Consider the following 25,256-nt stretch of genomic DNA (forward strand, 5'->3'; position numbering starts at 1 on the left):
CAAATCCACGTGCTAGATGGGCCACACGTGCACGGCTGTACGTATGGTCTGGTCCATATGGTTGTATGGATGGTCGAATCCATACACAATCGGGTGGGGTTTGGGAGTGGAAAGGGCTTGGGTTGATAGATTTGGGTTTTGGGTGCTAGGGTTTGAGATTGGAGAAGGAGAAAAAAGAGAAGAGAAGGGAGATGAGTTAAAGAAGATGCCTTTGAAAAAGAAGAGAGAATAGTCTTGGAATCGCTCTAAGGTAGTTTCATCTTGATTTCACACCAAGGGGATGGCTTCACACCATTAAAAGAACTCCATTCACAAGAAGATAAGAGAAAATTCTCAAAATTTCATTCAAAGTACCATCTTCATTGGGGTTGGACGTCCAAGGCCCTTTATAGCTCCAGATTTGGCATTCTACAAAAAACAACTTTAGTGTAAAACATGGTTTGCTTTATATCCCCTAAGTCACTTATTTCAAAATAACCCCTACTAAAAGAGATGAAAATATAGTCCAATAAATCAACTAACTAACCAAAGTATTAAAGCTTAAAATAATCTAAAACCATCCTAAGAGTCCGATGGGTCCCTACGATGTCCATACTCAAGACGGGTCACGATGATCAAGTTGCATCCAATGGTCCGATCATGCCGTCCTCGCGATCCATTGATTTTGCATTTCTTAGACATAAAATATGACCATTTGCAATGATCATGCGGTTCACAATTAAGCATCTTATTTAAGCCGACCAATCAAGTGGCCGCATAATTCTTGGCAACCTTTGTAATAGCAGATCTTGGCTGCAAAAACCTCCCTCATTTCTCATCTGCAACTATTAAGATAGTTGTAAAAGGATTTTACAATGAAAATGCTGGAACCATTTTGTCTCCAACACCATCTATCCATGCTTGGACAACGAGGGTACTGATCTGTGAAGCTGCTTCTGAAGCATGATGTATTCTTCTACTTCTTCATCTGAGAGATTTCTGTGAATGCATGGATCACAAACCAACACTTCCCTGACTGTAACAACATTGTGTAGTCATTCTATCCAATGGATAAACTGAACATCATTGCACTGTCTTGACTAACAGGTCCATTGTCACACCAAAGGTCCTTCCAGAAACTTACCTTAGAGCCATCCCCAACATTGAAGAGGACACCTTCAAGGGCCGTTTCTCCCTTAAATGCTTTTGAAACTCCCTACTCCCTATATCAAGAAGATGCTTTTGTGAACCATTCCCCTTCTTGCAATCTGTATTTAAAGACAATGAACTTCTTTTAGAGAGAGTCGTCCTCTACCCTGAAACATAGTCGTTTGCCTAAAATGTATTGGTTCATGATTTTAAGATCTTTTACACCCATTTCATATCGTATGATTTGCTAATCTCCCCTCATTCCATGAGATAGAATTTATGCTGCCTCCATACCCTATTTATATACATCACTAGCTGGGCATTTGAGACCATGAATAAATTGGTGTATTTGCAAAAACTGGTTTTAAAAGTGAAAGATGACGAACAAAGTATAGATATCTCCTTTCCATGCGGATGACTTCCTTTCTAACCTCTATCAGTGGATCCCAAAGCGTGTCAGCAGGCTTTTTCACATATAATGGAGGACCAAGGTACGTGGAAAGAAAACTATCAACTTCCAAAATCCCTGAGTAGCTCTTGGGCGCACTCCTTTCCTCACATATCGTAGAATCTTTGTTGAGTTTGATACCTACCCACTGCTTGTGTTGTAGAATAGAAGTGTACAATCCATGAATTGTTCATTGGAACACACTATAATATTTTCTTGTAGGAAGATATTTTCTTATAGCTTCCTACAAAAAGGGGTGTGCTATAAAACACACCACAATGTCACGCTAAAATGCCTGTTACAGTACCATGGCATTTTGTTTTTCAAGGGTTGAGATTAGCAGAACTTAGTAAATCGAGGGTTAATATTTACTAGAGTTTAGTGGTTAAGATCCATCATCATCATTATCGTTAGGAGGAATATCTAAAAAAAATGTCATTGGGAGGAAGAATAACGTTGATTAAGACGGTGATGTCCAAACTCCCTGTTTACTACGTCTCTTTTGAAATGCCCAAAGTTGGTTTTGGCAAAATTGGATAAACTTGGAAAGGACTTCTTGTGGAAAGGAATGGTTGATAATCATAAATTCCATCTCTTGAAGTGGGAAGAGGTATGTAAGAAAGTGGGTTTGGAGATATGGGATAAAGGAGGGTTCTCAGTTGAGAGAGGTAATCACTGGGAAATATGGGGTTGATGAGCTTGGTGGTGGACTAAGTCGTCATTGCTATACAAGGCATCACATATTTGGAAGTCGGTTGCCTTAATTAAACATAGTGTGAAGGGGTTGGTTTCGAACTGGAGAATGAGAAGTATATTAGATTTTGGGAGGATAGGTGAGTAGGGGATAAAAAATTGAACGATCATTTGGGTTGAGGATAGCTGGCCGTTTTTCGATGGTAGGGGAGCAGCTTGTTTGGTCTCCGCCGTGTCGACGGAACTTGGACGATGAAGAGATTGAAGAGTTAATTTCTTTGCTGGAAAGTTTATTAAAGGAATCTCCGACAACTTGAAATGTGGATTCATTAACATGGCTAAATGATAAATCTGGTAGGTTTTCGGTTAAATCCCTCTATATGTATCTAGGCGGAGCTAGTTCTAACGGTGGGATTTGCTTGACCACGTTCATTTGGAGCTATGTGCTCCTTTAAAGGTTGCGGTGTTTATGTGGCTAGTGGGAAGGAAGAAAGTGCTAACAATAGACAATTTATGTAAACGAAGTTTCATTCTTCCAAATGTTTGTTTGATGTGTATGCGAGATGAGTCTATGGATCATCTTTTTCTTCACTGCTCTTCTGCAAAAAAGGTTATGGGATTAAATTTTGACTTTGTTTGGAGTCTTTTGGGCAGTGTTCGAAATATCGGTATCGCATCCTTGGGATTCAGTTACAGATATGTATTGGTTATCTCATGGGATATATCGTTTTGTATCAAGTAATTTATCGCACTTTTTGGGAAACATTGGGGAAATGGTTGAAGTTTTCAATGAAACTTCAGGGATTGTTAAAAAAGACCTTAATATACACTTCTAAATCATAATGTCTCAACAAAGAAGTGCACATAATACGATTATTTATTTATTTATTTATTTTTGTATAGGGTCCTAAGCTACGCGTTGTCTGACCAAACTAATGCAACTATATTCAAATTGAATGCATAACATTTAGAGTGTATGTGATGATCATTTCATCAAACACTTCTAAATACTTTGAAATTAGTCTCAATTGACAGTTGATTGAAGGGAAATTTTGAAAAAAATTAATATTTTAATAAAATTTCTAAATAATGTTTAATTTAGTAATGATTTTTATTTTTCAAAAATTTGCAAGGACTTAACAAATCAGTAGATCAGCCTTCATACATGCTTGATTTTATGTTTGTAGTGCAACATTGCAAGCAATTTGGGAGAAATTGGGGAAATTTTGAATTTTCCCCAAATCGGACCACTTACACTTAAATTTCGAAATTAGAGTGTATGCAATGTTCCCATTGTCGACGAAATGTTGATATTATTGCCGATAATATCGGTGTCACTAGTCTACCGACACCGAAACCCCAATTTCTCGTTTCTCTTCGGATTATCGGCGAAATATCGGAGATATCGGCGAAAATCTTGGATTATCGTCGACAATATTGACTGTAGCCAACAACTACGATACCTATCATGGGAAAACTATGGACAACAACCCATATATCCAATAAATAGGTAAGAAAACCCCTCTTTCAAAAAATCGGAAAAATATCAAAACTGGGAAGATCTCCTACTTGTTGATTGGAACTTGGAGCTCGAAAGAACAACTCGATCAATAGCGCCGGTCTTTGAACATTCCAGACATTCCGTTCCGATTTGCAGGTAAGAAAATCCCTCTTTCTTCGGCAACAACCCTCCTTTAAAAACCCTCTTTCTTCAGCGGCAACCTCTCTTCAACGAAATTTTAGAGTTATTATTATTTTTTTTTTTAAAGACTTCGAGGCCTGGAAGATATATACGGGACGCAGGATGCGGTTTGGCCAGTGACGCTGCTAGGTGGCTAGTGGACGATGCTATGTGGGCCCCACCATGATTTATGTGTTTTATCCACACCGTCCATTCATTTTTACACATCATTTTAATCATTTGTCCCATAAATGAGACTGATCAGAATCTCAGTTGGACCACACCATGGGAAAATAGTAATGATTAAAGGTCTACCATTAAAAACCTCCTACGGCCCACTGTAATGTTTATTTGACATCCAACCTGTATATTAGGTCATACGGACCTAATGAAGGCAAAAAATAAATATCAGCTTGATCCAAAACCGTTGTAGCCCCAAGAAGTTTTTAATGGTGAGAGTTCAATCAACACTGTGTGGTCCACTTGAGATTTTGATCTGCCTCAGTTTTGGGTTCATACCATAAAATTATCTGTAAAATGGATTAGACGGCATGGATGATACACATACATCATGTTAAGGTCCACGGAGCATCGACCACGAGCCATTGTCTAGTTGCATGGGAGTATCCAATCCGTTTGAGGAGGAAGCGGATTGCGTAGTGAGTGACGCACTACGCTTAGTGTATTGAGTAAACTATGTGAGGTCCACCATGATTTATTTATTTTATCCACTTCGTCCATACATTTTAACAGATAATTTTAGGCCTTGAGCCAACAAATGAGGCATATCCAATGTTCAAATGGACCACACCACTGGAAACAGTTGAATTGAATGTCTACTGTTGAAAAATACTTGGAGGGCCACAAAAGTTTTGGATCAAGCTTATATTTGTGTTTTCCCTTCATCCATGTCTGTATGATCTTATGAACATGTTGGATGAAAAATAAACATCATTGTGGGGCTTAGAAAGGTTTCAACGGTGGAAATCATTATCCCCACTATTTCCAGTGGTATGATCCACTTGATCTTTGGATATGCATCAATTTTGGGCTCAACCCCTTAAATTAGATGGAAAAACAGATGGACGACGTGGATGGACCACATACATTCAAGGTGGGCCCAACTAATTTTACTCAATATGATAAGAGCGTACTGAGTAACTCAGTACGCAATCTAATTTCGTTTGTGGACACGGATTTCCTGTGTAAGCCTTTTGCTGTAAGTTCCTGCTACATAGGGCCCACCATGATGTTGATGAAAAATCCACCTCGTTCATCCATTTTTTAAGATCATTTTAGGGGATGAGACCAAAAATCAGGTGGATCCAAAACTCAAGGTGCACACACGAGAATGTAAACTGGAGAGATTTTTCTGCTTTGAAACTTCCCTAGGCACCATCTTGATGTTTATATGCCATCCAAACTGTTTATAAGTTCATTTTCACTGGGATGAAGTAAAAACGCAAAACTAGTAGCCCTATACTAAACTTTTGTGGCCAGACAAATGGTTAAACGGTGGTCACTGAATCTCCACTATTTCCTCTCGTGCGGCTGCCCTGAGTTTTGGATCCACATGATTTTTTGTCTAATGTCCTAAGATGATCTAAAAAAATGATGGACGAGGTTGATTTTTTAGAAACATCATGGTGGGCCCCACGTAGCATCCCAGTGCAGGAAAGAAATCCGCGCCCGGACGCGGATTAGCTACTGACTGGTTGGGTAGCGAGACTCGCTACCAAAGTGACGTCACCAAGTTCTGTAGGCCCCCACCATGATGTATGTGTTGTATCCTTACCGTCCATCTATTTGGCTAGATCATTTTAGGGCATTATACAAAGAACGAGTAAGATTAAAAGCTATTGTAAACCCCTTCACAGAAAACAGTGGAGAGAGTGGGAAACAGATTGTCTACTCTCCCAGTCATCAACCAATGGCCGGTGGTCGGTGCCTGTGGGCCCCACCATAATGTATGTGTTTCATCCATGCCATCCATCTATTTTTCTAGATCATTTTAGGTTAGGAGACAAAAAATGAGGTATATCCCAATCTCAAGTGGACCACATTATAGGAAACAGTGTTAAATGAACGTCGACCATTAAAAACTTTTTGGGGCCCATAAAAGTTTTCGAACAAGCTGATCTTTGTTTTTTTCCCTTCATCTAGGTCTGTATGACCTAATCAATAGATTGGATGTCAAATAAACAGTACAGTGGGCCTTAGTAGGATTTTAATGGTGGATATCCAATCACTATTGTTTTCCTGTGGTGTGGTCCACTAGAGCTTTGGATCTGACTCATTCTTTACCTCATGCACTAAAATAATATCTGCAAATGATTGGACGGTGTGGATACGAAACATACACCATGGTGGGGCCCATAAAACCGCTTGACATCACTTCAGTAGCAAGTCTCGCTACTCAACCCGTTAGTGGCTAATCCGCATCCCTACAGAAGCGGGTACGTGTTGTGTGAAGACGAACGCTGATGCTCCTGAAGCTCTGAGTTGTACGAACGATTCAAGGGAGATCAAAGTTACATGGGCCCCACCATGATATATGTGACATATCCACGCCATCCATCCATCTTACCAAAACATTTTGGGGAATGAGCCAAAAAATGAGGCAAGTCCAAGGCTCAAGTGGCCCACACCAAAGGAAATAGTGGCATAGTGGATGGACGTGCACACATTACCTGTGGGGCTATGGTCACCACACCAATTGGCTTCCTAGGGAGTGATCACGTGTATGGGTATTGATGGCCATGCTCTTCCTGAATGTTAATGTCCTTGCCATAGTACAAACACAAGAAATAGATTGGAAAACCCATGCGATTTTAAGGTGCCCCATGTTCGGAGCTCACAATCTACGCCGAGCCAATGTACACTCCCCAATTTCCTTAACGTTATATGCACTCCATCACTGATTGATGGTCAAGATCATCCCACAAGTATGATTTGTAGGCCATAACTTGGCCCATTGAATGAATTGTTCGGCTTATGTGGTATGAAGTCTGGGGCCACTAGAATACATCCCACCGCATCTAATACACTTGTGTGGGAGCTGATCATATCCACACATTATAATGTGATCACATGTGCGGGATCTAAGCTTTCCTTGAAGTGGTCTACACCAAATAAGGTAGTTCCACTATTTCCTGGGGCTCCTGCCCTAAAATCAATTCGCATAGTGGATGGATGGTATGGATAGGGAACATACATCACACTAGCCCCACATTTATTTGACAGATGTCCTCATTTTAGTGTTATTACCTATTTACAGTGCATTTACTAGGTGATTGGAAAATCAAACAGGCGCTTAAGGTTTGGATATGCTTCGTTTTTTTACAATAAGCCATTAAATTCTATGTTAAAATGGATGGACGGAGTAGATAAAGTACACAAATCACAATAGGCCCCACAAAGTTTACTCAGTACGCAATCTGCGGACTCTTTCCTCAATTGTAACTTATATGAAATTTTGATTTGTTCTAACATCTTAGCCCTTCAACTGATTTGGGCTTATTACACTAAATATGAGCCGATGCTCTTTTTTGTTGATTATTGCAAATTTCTATGCTACTAGGGAGCAAAATGTTGTCTGGATCGGGAAAAGGAGGAGCAAGGGACATTGGGTGGAAACATGGACGACCAGTGGAGGGGAATAAATATGGAGCCTTAAACAACTACTGTGGCCAAGTGATACGGAGTAGGGGAGTGTCTAGGCTGAAAAAACATTTGGCAGGGGGATACAAGAATGTGAAAGACTGCCCAAGTGTAACAAAGTCGGTAAGAGAGGAGATGAGAAGAGTGTTGGCTAAAGGGAAGTCACACAAGCCGCAACAGAAGGATTGAGAGAGGGATTTGAGGGAGGAGCTATGTGACATTGAACGGGGCCCAGGTACTATCGACGAGCAAGATGAAGACGACGAGGAGGGGATCGCATATCCCGATAAATGTGTTACGGCTCAAAATAGGAGGGAGTTCAGACAAATGATTCGTGAGTCTCGGGCATCAGAGTGGGGGGGGGGGGGAGCAAAAAAGACGATTTTATGAGAGTAGGCCGTCATTTGGGACATCCCGACAGGAGGCTGGTGGGAGCAGCAGTCGGTTTGAGGTAGGCAGCATGGGTGGTAGTGATTCTGGCGGGCATGGCCTACAACGCACGCAAAGCGCTTGTGTCACAAATGCACCCATTGCAGGTGTTAATCAAAAGAGATTAAAAAATATGTGGAACAAGGGGCTCAGGGAGAAAGTGGGGGGCGCTATATCTAGGTGGTTCTTCTTGAGCCATGTACCAGCAAATGCAGCAGCCAATCCTCACTTCAAAAATATGATTGAGAAGGTGCAGCGTGCCGGGCCCGGCGTGAAGCCTTCGATGCCACAGGAGATTCTTGGCATTTACCTCGATCGGGAGTACGAGGAGATGCAGGCTTGGGTACGTGGACTCAAGCCGAACTGGATGCATTACGCAATGACGATCATGTGTGATGGGTGAATAAGACCCACAAAATTGTCCATTATCAATTTCATGGTGTACTGTAGAGGGCAACTCGTTTTCCTCAAATCCATTGATGCATTAGCCAACATAAAAGATTAAGAATGCATATATGACCTCCTAAAAGGAGTGATTAAAGATGTTGGGTTCCAGAATGTTGTTCAAGTTATGACAGACAATGGCAGTGTGTTCGTTAAGGCAGGGATGAAATTGATGAGGAGGTAGAATCTTTATTGGACCCTGTGTGTGGCACACTGCATTGATTTAATGCTCGAGGGGATAGGCCAGATGGATTCTGTCAGGAGGACCATCCAGGATGAGAGGAGAGTAACAAACTTTATACACAATCACTCATGGTTGTTAACTGCAATACGTGAGTGTTGTGGAGGGGACATCGTTAGACCAAGCGCGACACGGTTCGCCACGAACTTCATTGCACTCGATAGCTTATACAGGCACCACGTGGGTTTCAGGAATTTGTTCAGATCTGAGAGATACTTAGAGTGGAATCAAAGGAAGACTGAGGGTGCAAAGAACGTTTTGAAGATGGTGCTTTCCGATTCCTTCTGGGATAGAGTTCACATCGTTGTTTCTTTTCTGCATCCGATCTACAAGGTCCTACAAGCCGTAGATAATGAAATGTGGCTTTTGATGGGGTCAATGTATGAGCTTATGAGAATTATGAGAGCGGGGATAAAGACTGCAATCCCCAGTTCGTATCAGTGGGTGATCAATATCATTGATGAACGATGGACCAGGACCCTCGAGCATCCACTCCACCAAGCTAGTAATTTTGTTACGTTTACCTATATTTTTTATCACTTGCACTTGCACGTTAAACATCACTTCTGTTTGCATGTTAATGCAACTGAGTAACTAATATTTGGGTTTCAGCATACTACCTGAATTTCAAATTCCATTATAAACGCCGGCTCCGTGAGAATAATGATTTGATAATGGCTGTCCATGAGGTGTTCGAACAATTGTTCTCAAAATCGACAATGCAAGCAGAATTCGGTAACCAGGTAATGCAATTTAAGTAGATTTCGCCAGTGGTAATTGATATAATAAATTTTCTTCCTTGTAGCCTATAGAAATATGGGTGATTAAAAATAATAACCTATGAATCCGTGTTTACAGTTATTGCAGTTTAGGGATTCTAGGGGTATGTTCTCATCCGCACTAGCAAAAGCATCGACAGAAACGATGTTGCCGTGTGAGTATGGTAACATAATTAGATAATTGCATTTTTTGTTTAAACTTCAAACTAAAACAAGCTCCTTGTGGATATATAGGTGAGTGGTGGTCGATGTACGAAGTCAACATGCCCACACTGCAGTTATTGGTAATCCGTGTTCTTGCATAGACTATATCCTCTTCACCGTGCGAGAGGAAGTGGATCACATGGTCACTCATACACACCAGTAAGAGGAACAGGGTGGCATATGAGAAGTTACAAAAGCTCGTTTATTGCCACTACAATATGTAGTTAAGAGAGGCAGTTGCGGGTAGACTGAGACATGGAGGAAAATCTGGACCCGCTCAACCTGTTGTCTATAGGTACCGTGGCACAGATAGGTGACGATGAAGACCCACTTTATGAGTTGGTCAAATCAGTTGATTTAGATGATACGGAGGGAGGCCTTGCTCCACAGGTAATCGAGGGAGCAACGTTTCTTGGTATCGATGTCGATCAGGTAATAAGCTAACAAAGGGAGGATATAGACTCCTTTCATCCTTTGGTGAGGAGTTTGGCTTGTTCCGATGAGGGTGAGGAAGCATCTTCACTGCCCCCTCCCCATCATCAAGTCATAGTGAGTGATGATGATGAGACTCAACCCCCACTCGACATTAGTTGTGGGGATGACGACAAACGGTGATGAGGGAGGGGACGGAGGCATCGACACTAGTATAGGTGGTACTAGTGGGGGTGAGGGTGGCAGTGGTGGGGGTACACGACGAGTCAAAGCCAACGATTCGTTGGCCAGTTCACTGAGGAGCAAAGCTTTGACCATGTCACTCAGGACAAGGACCATGGATCTCGTCCACCATCTAGGGCGAGAGCATCAAAGCCCACATATATTCCAGCGTTGTTCGAAGAAGAAAGCTAGATGTACCGCGGTTGATGCTCTCACACGTAGCTTGTCATCTATGGACATAAATTCAGATCAGGGGAGCTCCACCTCCGTCCCACTTTATGCTCATGGGGGATATCATGGGTATGGCCATGACAGCTGTGACATTCAGTCACACTCATCTATCCATGGGTACAGGCACCCGAAAGATAGTTCTTCGAGTCATGACCCTTTGACAGGAGGATATTCGGGGTACCCATATGACTGGTAGCAATACTATCAAGGAGTCGGGGTTAGACTTGATCTGTTCCCTCAACACCCTACTCAGCAAATATTGTCGATGTATGTCACGCAATACCCACGTCTAGGAGTATTGGTACAGTTCCAGGAGGATGACTATCAAAGGTACATAAAGAGAGTTCCTCAATTGGTAGGAGCAGAGGATGACCCGGGAACAGTACTGGCAACATGTTGGGCAACATTACCACTCTCAACTGCCACGGGATCTGGAGAATGATTACGAGCCACCTCATCACTCTATGTGGGGTTGAAATATGCCCAGAAATGTGTATTTTTTTTTTTAATTCATTTACTTTTTCATATCTTAATTATTGTAAGCTTGCATTTGTATTATATAAACTCATTGTGGTTACTATTTGAGTGATTTCTTATGACAGCGCATGCCTTTTGGCCCCTATTAAATGGAAACCTATTAAATGGAAACCTATTATTTAATGCATTCTTTTTGCAATTTTTTCATTCCTGAATATGTAAATATGTGTATTTAGACATGTCCTGAAGTTTCATTGAAAAATTCCACCATTTTCTCCATGTTTCCCATTTTTCCTTCATTTCCAGTTATTAGCGATATTATCGGCGATAACGATATTATATCTTTATCTTCGACCAGCGAAACTTGTAGCGATACCGACAACTCGAACACTGAGTGTACGTGATGATCATTTCATAAAAAAAACTCCTAAATACTTCGAAATTAGTCTCAATTGACAGTTGGTTGAAGGAAAAAAAAAAAAAAAAACATGGAGAACATGAAGAACCAATGGATATCGAAATCAAAGATCTAACTCCATGATTTTCCATGCAAAACATGAAGAACCAATGGATTTGTAACCATTTGATACTGATTTAACATAATTTCAACAAAAAAGGGATCAAAAATTGAAAATGTTTAGCGGATCAAACATGTGGGATATATCGACAGTACCTGTGCATTTCGTATCGCACAAGTGGGATACAAGATATATCGTGGGATATATCGGCTGATATCATCGATATTTAAAACCTTGCTTATGAGTAGTTGCACCATTTGTCGATAGTTTTTTCCTAATGTAGCAGGGAGGGGATTCAAAAAAGTCTGGGAGAAAAATCTGGCATCTATGTTTGCTTACTAGTATATGGTCCATATGGTTAGAAAGGAAAAATTGATACTTCAAGAAAGGCTTCAGGCAGTTTCCTGAGGTGCATATCTACTTCATCTGCCCAACTCTAATTCTATGATCAACATACTTCTTAATCTCTCTGCTCTTAGAAATATATTTGCTTGGAATATTGAATGAAGAGAAGTAGTTCTTTTCTTATTGAGAATTTTTGTAGAGGGAGAAAATCCTAAGCATCAACCTTTGAATCATGTCGTTTAGTTTTTCATTTACTTCTCTATACTCTCTTCCTACAAATCCTATCCACCATACATTAAATTGGTCTTTGTTCACACCCCAAGTATAGGGTTGTGATGTAGTAATAAACTCGGTAAGACCGAGATCGAATCCATAGCGATTGAAACCTGTGCGTAATCTGAAAATAACCAGAACTAGAACTAGAATAAGATGAAATCTAAATCAAGAGAATATGAGAAAATAATGGTGAAGTATTAATCTAAAATTTGTAGAAATCAAAGGTAGGAAACTAGGGTGCCAAGGATCCACTTGTAGAGATCAGGGAGACCTACGCTTGATTCATGAACTCAACTGGACTTTGAGTCCCATCTTCATCCAGTTGGAAGATATACCATGAAAATCAAATCCGAACTTCTTTTGATCTAGTCTTCAAGAGATAAGACGGATGTAAATTAGAATGGATTCCATCACAAAACCATGCCCATGAGACAAAGCAAACAACAAAATTAAACCAATCCACAACCAATCTAGAGATGCATGATTATTAGGAAGGGTTCCATCATCCAACCATGTCCAAGGGGCGATGGTGAACAACAGGCTTCCTAACTTCATAATCAAAATAAAGAAAAGGAAATACATAAAGTCATTGCAGATCTATCGTAATTTTAGTCACAACAAACCATTAAAAACTAGAGGCATTCCTTATAATCAAACTATACTCAAAATTAGTTCATCTAACATAAATCAAGCTGTAGAATCCTTCCCATCACGCCACAAGCTTTACCTCTTAGCCCTAGCTAAGAGGTTTAGCCCGACATGATCCGGCTAACTCTCCAAATCCAAAAAAGAAAACAGGAAAACAAAAACTCTAAACTCCTCTCTCTCTCTCTCTCTCTCTCTCTCTCTCTCTCTCTCGTGCATGTTCCCAAAAGATGCCTCCTGACTCTCTCTTCTCTTGCTTATATGGGTTAGGAGGTCGGTCGGCTGGGCTATGGCGGTGAGAATCGGTGCAAGAAGCAAGTAGTGGAATAGCTGTTTATGCACAGCAGTCGGTCTCCGTTTTGCGCAGCGAAAGCCTTTGTACTCAACCCCGTTTTTGGGACGATGGAGTGGGTGCTTTCGGAATTTGAACCATTCAAACTCCTTCGTGACGGACGACTGCCCCCTGGGAAGGTTTTGGACGGTCTAGATTGGCTGTCCGATCAAGACCAAGAGCATACAATCGGCCCACAATGGCCGAGCTATTTCTGGATGTAGTTGTGTGTAAATCTTCTTGCGCTGGTGCTTGGTGGGGCACGAGATTAGTGTCGACGGAGAAATCCATTTCGTCCATTGGATACGCCTCGAAAAACCAATCGGGGATGGACTATTTTGGATTGGTTTTGGTGTGGCCCACAGGACTTTTCTCGCTGCCGTCCGTCCGACGTTTGAACAGCTGGGATCCCATCCTCTTTATTTCTTCAAATTCCGTCACCTAGGCCTTGGTAAGCTGGGCCGTGGGAATCTAATGGACGGTCCAGATTCATCATTTGGACCACAATGGTGGCCCATGATGATCACCTGCAAATTTCCATGCGAACGCTGGAAGAAGGAAACGGATGTTTCTGTTTTTGTGAAGAAGACTTGGTCAAACCGAGTTTGACCGGTTTGAGTGGTCCGGTGCACAGCCGGTATACATGTGTTGGTGTACACACTACCCGAGGTGGGGTCCACAGTGATGTAGTGTGAGATATCTGCACTGTCCATCTCCTTCCTCATCTGATTTATGGGGTTGAGACCAAAATTAAAGCATATCCAGATATCAGGTGGGCCCCAAATCAGAGATTTATGGGATGATCTGTCCGTTGGGCCACTTCTACAAGGATCCAATAGCTGAAATTCGACGTGTACAGTTAATTTAGGGTCCTCATGCCAAATCTGAAGTTTCGAGCCGAACGGATGGTGGGAACCCTGTGATCTTGCATTTTGGACGATTTTTGGGCCTGTTTAACGTGAGTGGCCTAATTTTCTCAGATCTTGGCTGTGTAAATTCATCGATCTCGGTCCCCTGGGGTCCGTCCCTTACCCTGGTGATTTGTGAGCGTTAAATCCATGCTTTTAGTACCCTTTTCTAGTCCAAGCTCCTAAAGTCACCTTGCATCACAAACACGATTAAATTAGGGCGTTAAACGGTATCATGCTCATAAAATCCGGTAATAACTGGGGTCTAATATGTAATATTTGACCCTCATCAGTATCTTACTACGGTATTTCATTTGATCATTTCTGTGATAAAATGACGCCAATTGGAGTACATGACTGCAACTTTGGTATGGAAGTCAAAATGCTTGAGTGCATGGAAGTATTGAGGACTTCCTAGGTTGTTTGGCTCATAAGGTGAAACTTTTTGAGTGGAAGGTGATGACGAGTGAGAATCAGGTCCACATAATTGTAGGCCATGTGCTTTGGTGTTGACCTACTCTGGAGGACCTGTGAGCTCATTAATGCTAAATGTTACAAAGTTGTTCTAAAATGAATAGGGGATGACATAGAGGTTCTTGCTCTTGAATTATGCTCAAGAATTCTATTAGAAATAGGTGTCTAATAATATTTGGAGGGCTTCTACTACCATGCAATCTGAAAAGACCTCGAAGAACCTGACAATCAATCAATGTGGGGAACCAAATTCCTAGTCAGCAATTATGAAGAATTCTCATCATAGTATAAAAATTTGAAACAAGAACAAATCGAGTATAATGATGATTTCTTCCAATTCTCAATGCCATTCTCAAATGTGAGGAATTTATGAATTCCGAAGAACAAATCCAGCATCCACTAGAAGGAATATTTAAGACGATATTATAGATGAAGACAACAAACAAAAAGACAATGGATCAAGGTGTGAGTTAATTAGATGGATTGGGACAAATGATTCAAGATTAAAGGGTGAGATGAGGGACATCATGGCAAATTTAGCCCACAATATGAAGAAAGTGTAGTATGCAAAGATATGGAGTTCCATGAAGATAGGATATTCCAATCTGTGGGCTTTCATCATCAACTTCTGGGAGACCAAAACTGATGTGTGATAAGGGCATGTTGTGGTGGACGTGCGTGGATATCTGAACCTGGCGGTGAATTGTTCCCAAGCAGAGGGACTGATGCAACCCAAAGTCGGCTATGATTGGATTTGATGATTGTTGGGTCAATTTGGGGTGTCAATCGTGTAATAAATGTCTTTAAGTCCACGAAAAGACGTTGATGTTCAGTTTTATTGGTTTAGTAGTTTTTACTAGCTTTCTACAACTAGGTGTACTACATTTGGAGTGGCATGCTACAGTAACATTCCTATATCCTCTTTTTGAATTTGTTGATATTCTTCTTATTTTCTACTTTTGGACTAGCGTGCTATAGAAACCTTTCTATATCTTATCATTTAATTTGTTACTATTTCTTTTTCAACTTTCTACTTTTCACTCTCTTGCTACAAATCCTACCACCCCGAGTCATTCTCTCCCCTTAATTCAATTGTCATCATTATATCTTTCAAGAGCTCTGATGCATGCATTAACAAGTGTTAATAAGTGTGGATAAACTCCTTTATTAGGAGAGTTAAGAGAATAAATATGCTGTGCTAGTTATCCTCATCGCATATGTAAAGAAAAGCATGTATAAATAGGTGTATGGAAGGATGTGAGTTTTAAGAACAAAGTGTTAGGATAGTAGATAGATTATCCAGTTATAAATACAATTGTATAGTAGATCTTAGATTTGATTATAGTAGATTATCTCCTAAGATATATTAAGAGTGCACATATGTGAGCTTATTATTAATGACACACACACACACACACGAATGTACGCATACGTATTTCTACTTATAATTCTCTACAATATTCTCCTTAAGAGTGTACATATGTGAGCTTATTATTAATGACACGCGCGCGCGCAAATGTACATATACATATATCTACTTATAATTCTCTACAATATTGTCCTTAGAGTTATCATGGTGTCAAAGCCAACATCACATCCTGTGTTTGAGCGAGGGAAGGAGCGACCTGTGGAGAGGTGATGGGGACATCACGCGCACTCACCCCGCCCCCCTATGCACGTACGCCAGAAGGAGGGCCCCACCGTCGATCTGGATCGATGACGACGTCTAGGGAGGGCCTCCTATCTAGAAGACGAAGTTTTGATTCAAAAGAGTGGGCCTGTTAGTCAAGAAAAGCCCATCATGGATCTCATGATCGTGGCCCACTAATCAGATTGATTTCATATTTTAGGTTTTGCTTATTAATGTTATTTAGAACATCATGGACGCTTTAGATTTATTTGATTAATTTTTATTTTGGTTTATTTCATAGCCAAGTAATAGGTTGCGCACATGGCGTGAGTTTTAGGGTATAGTGTTCTCTTATAAATAGGCACCCCTTGTAGCTTTTTTTTTAATTGATTGAAGATTAATAAAAATTCTGCGTTTTCCTATTCTCTGAGTTGTGAAGCCTAATTGGGTGCGAAGCCCTCTCTTCATCATAGGGTTAACTACCGTGGTGCGAAGCCATATCTATCCCGATTCGCCTCCATCCATTGTCATCTCTACTACCCATCTTCTACCATCCATTCTTCTCACCTTACTCCATCATCTACACTTCAAATCAATCATCTATTGCAGCAATTCTCCTCCCCACATCAGAATTTCAAAATCTGGCCCTACAGGAGGGCTGAAACTTCGGTGGATCATCACGCACAAACCGTACATCGGATCGACTTGAGATTTGAGGGTTTTGGAGTCCATCCCTGGCCGACCAGGGCCAAGGTGGCCTTTTTCTGAATAGTGGGCCTCACACACGTGCGGTCGTGATCACACGCACGTGCGTTTGGGCCATTGTTGTTGTCTATGCGTGCGGTACTTCTCTGGTTCGTCTCTCTCCTCTCTTTCACTCTGCTTTCACCCAAAATCCCTAAACGTAACCCTAAATTACTCAAATATCCAATTTTATTCTCCTTTTCTCACTCTAGGGTTCCTCGAATTAGAATTTCTGAATCCCTTGGATTAGAGACTGATTACTATGCATGTGTGGATGATTATTTTTTATCTTTGAGTATCGTTTGGTTCATAATTTTTATTGATCCAGCCCTATCATGTGTAGGCCTAGACTCGCATAGATTCTCCTTAATTGAATGTTTGGACTTTCATGTGGGATATGGAATTTGTGTAATTGTTTATGAACTAACGTGATCTTAAGCCTGAAATCTTGCACATCATATCTGAATTTCATGTCCTACATCAAATTTGGTATCAAAGCCTAGGGTTCTTGTAGGGGAATTCATTTCATGTTTAGGGTTTAGTTGTTTATGTCCATTACGCATTAATTCTCATCATATATGGCTGTTTAGAGGTCCACAAACCCTAACATAAGCTGCTGAAATTTTCTGTTATCCCTTTATTTGAATTATTTTAGAAATTAACTTAGTTTTCTATTTCTAGGTTTAGAAACTTTCCTTTTCTGTTTTTTAGAAACTTTCTTAATCTGTTTTTAGAAACTAATTTCCTTTCCTTTTTCTTTTTTAAAAACTAGTTTACTTTCCTTTTTCTTTTTTAGAAACTAACTTACTTTCTATTTTTAGAAACTTTCCTTTTTCTTTTTCTTTAGAAACTAGGTTTTTTTTTTTAAGAAACTTTTTAATTTGTTTTTTTAGAAGCTTTCCTAATTTGTTTCTTTAGAAACTTTCCTAATTTGTTTTTAAAAACTTTCTTTTTTCGTTTTTAGAAACTAGGTTACTTTTCTTTAGAAACTTTCCTAATTTTTTTTTTTAAGAAACTTTCCTAATTTGTTTTTTATAGAAACTTTCCTAATTTGTTTTTCTTAGAAACTTTCCTTTTTCGTTTTTAGAAACTAGGTTGCTTTTTTTTTTTTTCTAGAAACTTTCCTAACTTGTTTTAAAAACTTTCCTTTTTCGTTTTTAGAAACTAGGTTGTTTCTTTTAAAAATTAAAAAAAATAAAATAAAATAAATAAATAAATAAATTTCTTATATTTTGACAACTATATTGTTGAATTTTAGTTGGCATCCTACACTAAACATGGAACAATTGCAAGAGTTACTAAACAAGTTGTCTCAAAAGTTGGAGTTTATGATTAAGCGCTTGGAAATGGACCAATACTTAGAACAACTTGATGTGCGCATTACCAGACTAAAGACCATCGCCAGGACAAACCCCACCATTGGAGTAGATGTCCCATCTCAGGCAGGTGGCTTGGTGGATAGACTAATGAATGGAGTTGGTGAAGGAATCAATTATGTGCACCCGTGCACCCACCCCATGAGAGATATCAAGACCACTATTTTGAGGGGTACGACATGTGCGGCCTTGTTGCTGGAGAGAGTGCACCAGATGCTAGTGTAGAGTTACCCACTGAGGCCATTCCGATAATAGATGAGTTACGTGATGTCTTTCCTGATGATCTACCGGATGAGTCTCCCCCTAGGAGGGATATAGAGCACACCAGAACATGGGACACCGTAATACCTACATCCGAGTTTGCGTTTAATAGTTCTGTCGATAGGTCCACAGGTCTCAGTCCTTATGAAGTCGTTACTGTTTATAAACCTAGGAAACCTATTGATCTTGTCCCTATGTCACTGTCCCATAGGGTGTCAGAGCCTGCGGAGTCTTTTGCGCATCACATTCATTCATGGCATTAAGAAATCAGGCAGAAGATCACTACTTGTAATGAACATTACAAATTTTCCGCAAACCAACATAAACGTTTCAAAGAATTCAATATTGGGGACTCTGTAATAGTCTGCATCTGGCCAGAACGGTACCCTTCGGGGGCCGTTCTTAAGTTACACGCGCGTAGCGCTGGACCCTTCAAAATTATAAAACGAAACGGTCTCAATGCGTATGAGGTAGATCTTCCACCTTCTACGGGAATTAGTTCCACATTCAATGTAGAGGTTCTAGTTACTTTTCAGGGGACCACTAATACTTTATCCGGTCCTTCGCCTACCCGTTCTCCTTCCCCATATTTATCCCTCGAACCATGGCCCCTTCCCAACCCATTTTCCTAGCCTCTACCTCCTATACCCACTCTTCCTGACCTTTCTTCCCAGCCTCTACCTCCCATACCTACCTTTTCCGACCCATTTTTCCAGCCTCTACGTCTCATACCTACCCGTCCTGACCCATTCTCCCAGCCTCTAACTCCCATATCTATTCATCCCGACCCATTTTCCCAGCCTCTACGTCTCATACCTACCCTTCCCAACCCACTTTTCCAGCCTCTACCTCCCATACCTACCCGTCCCAACCTATCTTCCCAGCCTATACCTCCCATACCTTTCCTTCCTGACCCATTTTCTCAGCCTCTACCTCCCATACCTAACATTCACACACCCAAAAAGGAAATAGAGGATATTCTGGACTATCAGATAGTTTCAACGTCGGACGGCAGGTTTTAGAAAAACCTGGTTAAATGGAAGTCACGCCCAGCTTCAGATAGCACGTGGCTCACTGAGGAGGAGTTTCAGAGACTTGATCCTGACATCTTGGAGCGGTTTAGGAGTTTTATTTCGCCAGTGGCGAAATCTTCGCAGCAGGAGAGAATTGATGGGGACATCACGCGCACATGCACACTCACGCCCCCTCCCCAAGCACATACGCCAGAAGGAGGGCCCAACCGTCGATCTGGATCTATGACGACATCCAGGGAGGGCCTCCTACCTAGAAGACGAAGTCCTGATTCAAAAGAGTGGGCCCGTTAGTCAAGAAAAGCCCATCATAGGATCTCATGATCATGGCCCACTAGTCAAATTGATTTCATTTTTTAGGTTTTGCTTATTAATGTTATTTAAGAACATTATGGACGCTTTAGATTTCTTTGATTAGTTTTTATTTTGGTTTACTTCATCGCTAAGTAATAGGTTGCGCACATGGCGCGAGTTTTGGGGTATAGGGTTTTCTTATAAATAGGCACCCCTTATAGCTTTTTTTTAAATTGATTAAAGATTAATAAAAATTCTGCGTTTTCCTATTCTCTGAATTGTGAAGCCTAATTGGGTGCGAAGCCATCCCTTCATCGAAGGATAACTACCGTGGTACAAAGCCACATCTATCCCAATTCGCCTCCATCCATTGCCATCCCTACTACCGATCTTCTACCATCCCTTTTTCTCACCTTACCCCATCATCTACACGTCAAATCAATTATCTATTGCAGCAATTCTCCTCCTCACATCGGAATTTCAGATTCTGGCCCTACAGGAGGGTTGAAACTTCGGCGGATCACCACGCACAAACCGTACATCGGATCGAGTTAAGATTTGGGAGGTTTGGAGTCCATCCCTGGCCGACCAGGGCCAAGGTGGCCTTTTTCTGAATAGTAGGTCCCACAGACGTGCGGCCGTGATCACACGCACGTGCGTCTGGGCCATTGTTGTTGTCCACTTGTGTGGTATTTCTCTGGTTCGTCTCTCTTCTCTCTTTCACTCCGCTTTCACCCAAAATCCCTAAACCTAACCCTAAATTACTCAAATCTCCAATTTTATGCTCCTTTTCTCACTCTAGGGTTCCCCGAATTAGAATTTCTGAATCCCTTGGATTAGGGACTGATTACTATGCATGTGTGGATGATTATTTTTTATCTTTGAGTATCGTTTGGTTCATAATTTTTATTGATCCAGCCCTATCATGTGTAGGCCTGGACTCGCATAGATTCCCCTTAATTGAATGTTTGGACTTTCATGTGGGATATGGAATTTGTGTAATTGTTTATGAACTAACGTGATCTTAAGCCTGAAATCTTGCACATCATATCTGAATTTCATGTCCTACATCAAGAGGGCTACTTGGACAATCAGAGTGCATCCATCATTCTTGGAAAGGACTACTTGGACAACCAAAGTGCAGTTGCCATGGTGGAAAAGGGCTACTTGGAAAAGAGGCTAGAGTGAGTGCCAACACTTAGTGGGCTGCCTTGGACTTTAGCTAGTGTGGTGATGTGTTATGATCCTTGGTGTTTTAAGGGCCTAGCTTGATGCATTCCATCAATCCTGGGGCTTGTGGCGTATTGATTAGGTTTTTATTTTTTATTTTTTATTTTATTTTTTTAAGGGCTTTGTGCACCGACAAGTCCGATTAGAAAGCCTTGGCACATTAAAAACTGGTTTGGTCCAAAATCATCCTGATTTTGGGGTGCGTGCCACCCAAAATTCCTCTCCAAATGAGGGACTTCAGGAATATCGACCTGGTCTTGTTAATCTGTGACAAGCAAGGTATCCCGTATCGGTATCGGTTGGCGTAACGGTGTCCTCCAAAACCGATACGGATACGGGGGCGTAACGGTGATACGGGGGCGTAACGGCCCGTAACGGCGCAAAATTTTTTTTTTGCCAAAAAAATATGAAAAAATATGGATTAAATCCAGAATATTCTAAGCATTCCAAATATGCATTCATTTATAATTTGGAACATGTTTATGGTGGTGTAACGGTCCACTCTTTGGTGAGAAGTTGTATCGGACTGTCTGATGAATTTATGAACCAGATAACCTGAATTTGATCATATATTTAATTTTCTAACTATCTACTATCAATGATAGATATATTAGAATGAATGTAAAATGAAAATATCTTACATCAGGTGTTTGCAATTATTTTTGAGGAATTTCTCGAACATACCTGTGGTCCTGTGCAGTGTGGTGCACCATGCACATGACTGTGATAGTGTAATTCCTGTCTATGACCTGTCATCCATCCTCAAGTCAAGAATATTAAAAAAAATAATTAGTAGTGTCTGATATACTCCCCTGCAACTTGATTAAGGATTACTTGATTGGTTGTCAGGGGAGCTATTTTAAATACAAGTTCGGCAGTGTCAAGTGTGTGCATGGCTTCTTGCAATAATACTGTTGTGAGCTGTCTGCTGTAATAAATACTTACCTTAACACAAATATATACTCACAAGTCACAATCACAAGTCACCACCAAAATGAAAATCTGCTTTTTTGTGGTTGCTCGACCTCCACATCATCGTCATCGTCACCATCAGGCTGAGGCTGTCCAATAGGTGTAGGTGCTACATATCCATAATATCCAGTGCCAGAAGGAAATACTAGATCAACGAAACTAGAGGATGACTGATCCTGACTAGGCAACGACTCTGACCCGGAATAAGGATATCCACCAGTGCTCGTCGAATAGCCATACTGGTGCCCATACTCAGGCTGTTGAGAATCTTGAGATTGAGAGTGCGTCTGCTGTGATGAGTAACTTGGATTTGGATCTGGATATCTATAATCATATGGATATTGATCAGGGGGGCTACTCTAACATGAATGTGATGGAACAGGCTCAGTATAACCATCATAATTCAATTCACCATAAGAATATCCATCATAATAACCAAGACCATGAGCCTGCTGATGTTCCGAACCTCTCGAACCGGTGCACCACTAGATGTACCCACCTCCTGCTGGCTGTATCGTGACTCGGTACATTCATAAGTCCGACCTCGTGTACCACCTCGTCGCTGTTCATCGACATCGTGATTTGTAGACGGCTGTATAGGGCACTGAGCAACACCAGAAGTGCCAGCACCAGGGGCAGGGGGGTCATCGTCTTCATCCGACACGGTCACGCTACCACTGCTCGTACTCTTTTGTTGATCTTGAGCCGTATCTGTACGTGGCATAAACGCTGCCCCTCTTACTGGGTCCAACACATCTGCACGACTCTCTTGTTGCGCTCTGCGTATTTCTGGGTCATCAATTTCCAATTCTTCACTATCCTCTTCAATTTGTTTTTCCCTTGTTTCCAACCAAGGTAGAAGTGGGTCATCCTCATCATAAATATTATCCAAGTTTATTGGACAGTAGTCTCCGTCATCAGCAGCTGTAATGCTCCTATGATGTCGTCGCATTCTTAGTTTTATATTGTAGTGCATGAAGACAAGTCTATCTAATGTTCTAGTCTGCAATCTATTCCTATTCTTTGAATGAATGAGCGCAAAACAACTCCAATTCCTTTCGCAGCTAGAGGAAGATGTTGTCTGGCTCAAAAATTTCTACTGCAATTTTTGGAGAGCCTTCGTACTCTCTCCGAAATTAATCCACCATTCGGCCGGTTGCAATCTAGATATTGCATGTGCAAGAGCATCTCCAAAGCTACCAAGGCGATTTCCAAATGTATCTAATTCATTTAATGCCTTTATTTGCAGATCTAAGTCGCTCTAATCTCTTTATCACATTTTTAGCCCGACACGAACTTCATCATCCGCAACAAATGATTGGGCATATCTATACCTAGGATTTAGGTAGTAACTTGCATGAAGATCGTGATGGAGTTGGTTTGTCCATCTCTTGTCGATCATCTTCCAATAAGTCTGCCAACTTCTACAATCACGTTGAATTGCAAGCTTTACCTTATCCATGGCATCATATATGAAGCCCATGGTAGGTGCTTCATCGGATTCAACAAGACGGAGTACCCTCATTAGTGGCTCCATCACCTTTAGGATCGCCTTGACCTTCTTCCAATATTTGTTGTCCCGTATGGTGTTCACAACTTCAACCGGTATTCCTGATGTCTTCTTCCCATGTTTTGTGTTGAGCCATTCTCGGGAAGCGAACATCTCACTCAACTCTTCTCTATGCTGGAATAAACTCTCTAATGCTATAAAGTTTGTTGCGAATCTAGTCGCCGCAGGCCTCAACAACTCTCGTCCTTTCGTAAACTTTCTCATTATTGCAACTACTTGATTATGGTTGTAAATAAACGTCGTCACTTCCCTTGCCCTTTCAACCATTTCCTTAACATTCTTCTTCTTCCCAATATCTTCCAATATAAGATCAATACAATGGGCAGCACATGGTGACCAAAAAGATGTTTTCTCTTATCCATCAACATATGTCCCGCAAGCTTATATGTTGCTTCATTATCTGTCATAACTGCACTATATTCTCCTCTCCAATCTCGTCCACAACTTTATCCATTAGTTCATTAATATAAGTAGAATTTTTGGTTGCCTCTGAGGCATCAATTGACTTGTGGTATATAGTTCCTAAGTGGCAGTATACCATGAAGTTGATCATGCTGCGTCTGGTTGGGCCAGTCCAACCATCACACATGATTGTGCATCCTCTGGCTTGCCATACAGGTTTAAAGGTAGCCACGTATGCTTTCACATCCGTATACTCTGCATCTGTCCATTTCCCCCTAATCTCCTTAGCCGTGGGAGCTTTTATTCATTCACTTGCTTCTGCTACTGCATCAATTACCACCTGCCAATATGGAGAATTGGCTGCGTTAGGAGGTATGTTGGCATGTATAAATAACTTTGCTGCTGCTCTACCTATTGTCTCAACTGATTTTCTACTCCACATTTGTTTTATCTTCTTTTGTTTAGTTGATTCTTTCCTAAATAGGATTGGATCAATAGAGGGTCTTCTAGGCTCATTTACTTCTTCATCCAAACGTATAGGGGCATCATGTGAAGATGTCTGTCGTCGGCTCCCAAACATACGTCGTAACCCACCAAACCTACCCCCCCCCACTCCCACCCCCACCCCCACCTGCAGAAGCACTTCCAGTTCCACTCCCATTGCACCCCTCCTCTGGTATCACGCACTGACCCATGCGTGCCAAACATGCGACGACGTTCTTCCTCTTCACGAGCTAGACGCAAGCTCTCTTCTAGCTATAGTTAATTCTCGATCTGAATCTTTGTCAGAATCAATAATATCTTCATTACAAATGCCCATATATTCAGGACCAAACACCTCCTGTCGAGCTGCGTCCAAAACATCATCTTTCTTCTTGTGTACAGCAGCACGTTTACCCTTCGACTCATCCAGACTAGCTTGCATTAAAAGCATTATCTCTTTCGGTACTCTACTACATGGCGCAACTTGACCTTTTCGATGTGCCAAATGTTGTTTGAGACGGGTAATTCCACCAGTCACTAGTCTATCACAATACTTGCACTTCATTTGGTGCCTAGTACCACCAACCCTCTCACAATGTTGCCATCCAATATCATCACTTACTTGTTGTTGGCCAGATCCAGACATTTCTTTAGGCTTAGGTAGACACTAGATAATTAGATTTGAGTATGAGTGTAT

General features: G+C 41.1%; 1 protein-coding gene and 1 long non-coding RNA gene across 3 annotated transcripts in view; both read left to right on the forward strand.

The window, feature by feature from the left end:
• Positions 1 to 25,256, forward strand: part of LOC131229045 (alpha-1,4 glucan phosphorylase L isozyme, chloroplastic/amyloplastic) — a 92,255-nt gene that overhangs the window by 40,876 nt on the left and 26,123 nt on the right. The gene's annotated exons all lie outside the window — the stretch shown is intronic.
• On the forward strand, positions 14,739 to 21,401 carry LOC131229046 (uncharacterized). Its single transcript, XR_009163144.1, has 3 exons — positions 14,739 to 16,038; positions 16,135 to 16,201; positions 20,980 to 21,401. It is a non-coding gene; the product is annotated as an uncharacterized LOC131229046 (long non-coding RNA).

This window comes from Magnolia sinica, chromosome 16, assembly GCF_029962835.1.
Source record: "Magnolia sinica isolate HGM2019 chromosome 16, MsV1, whole genome shotgun sequence".
Taxonomy (NCBI): Eukaryota; Viridiplantae; Streptophyta; class Magnoliopsida; order Magnoliales; family Magnoliaceae; genus Magnolia; species Magnolia sinica.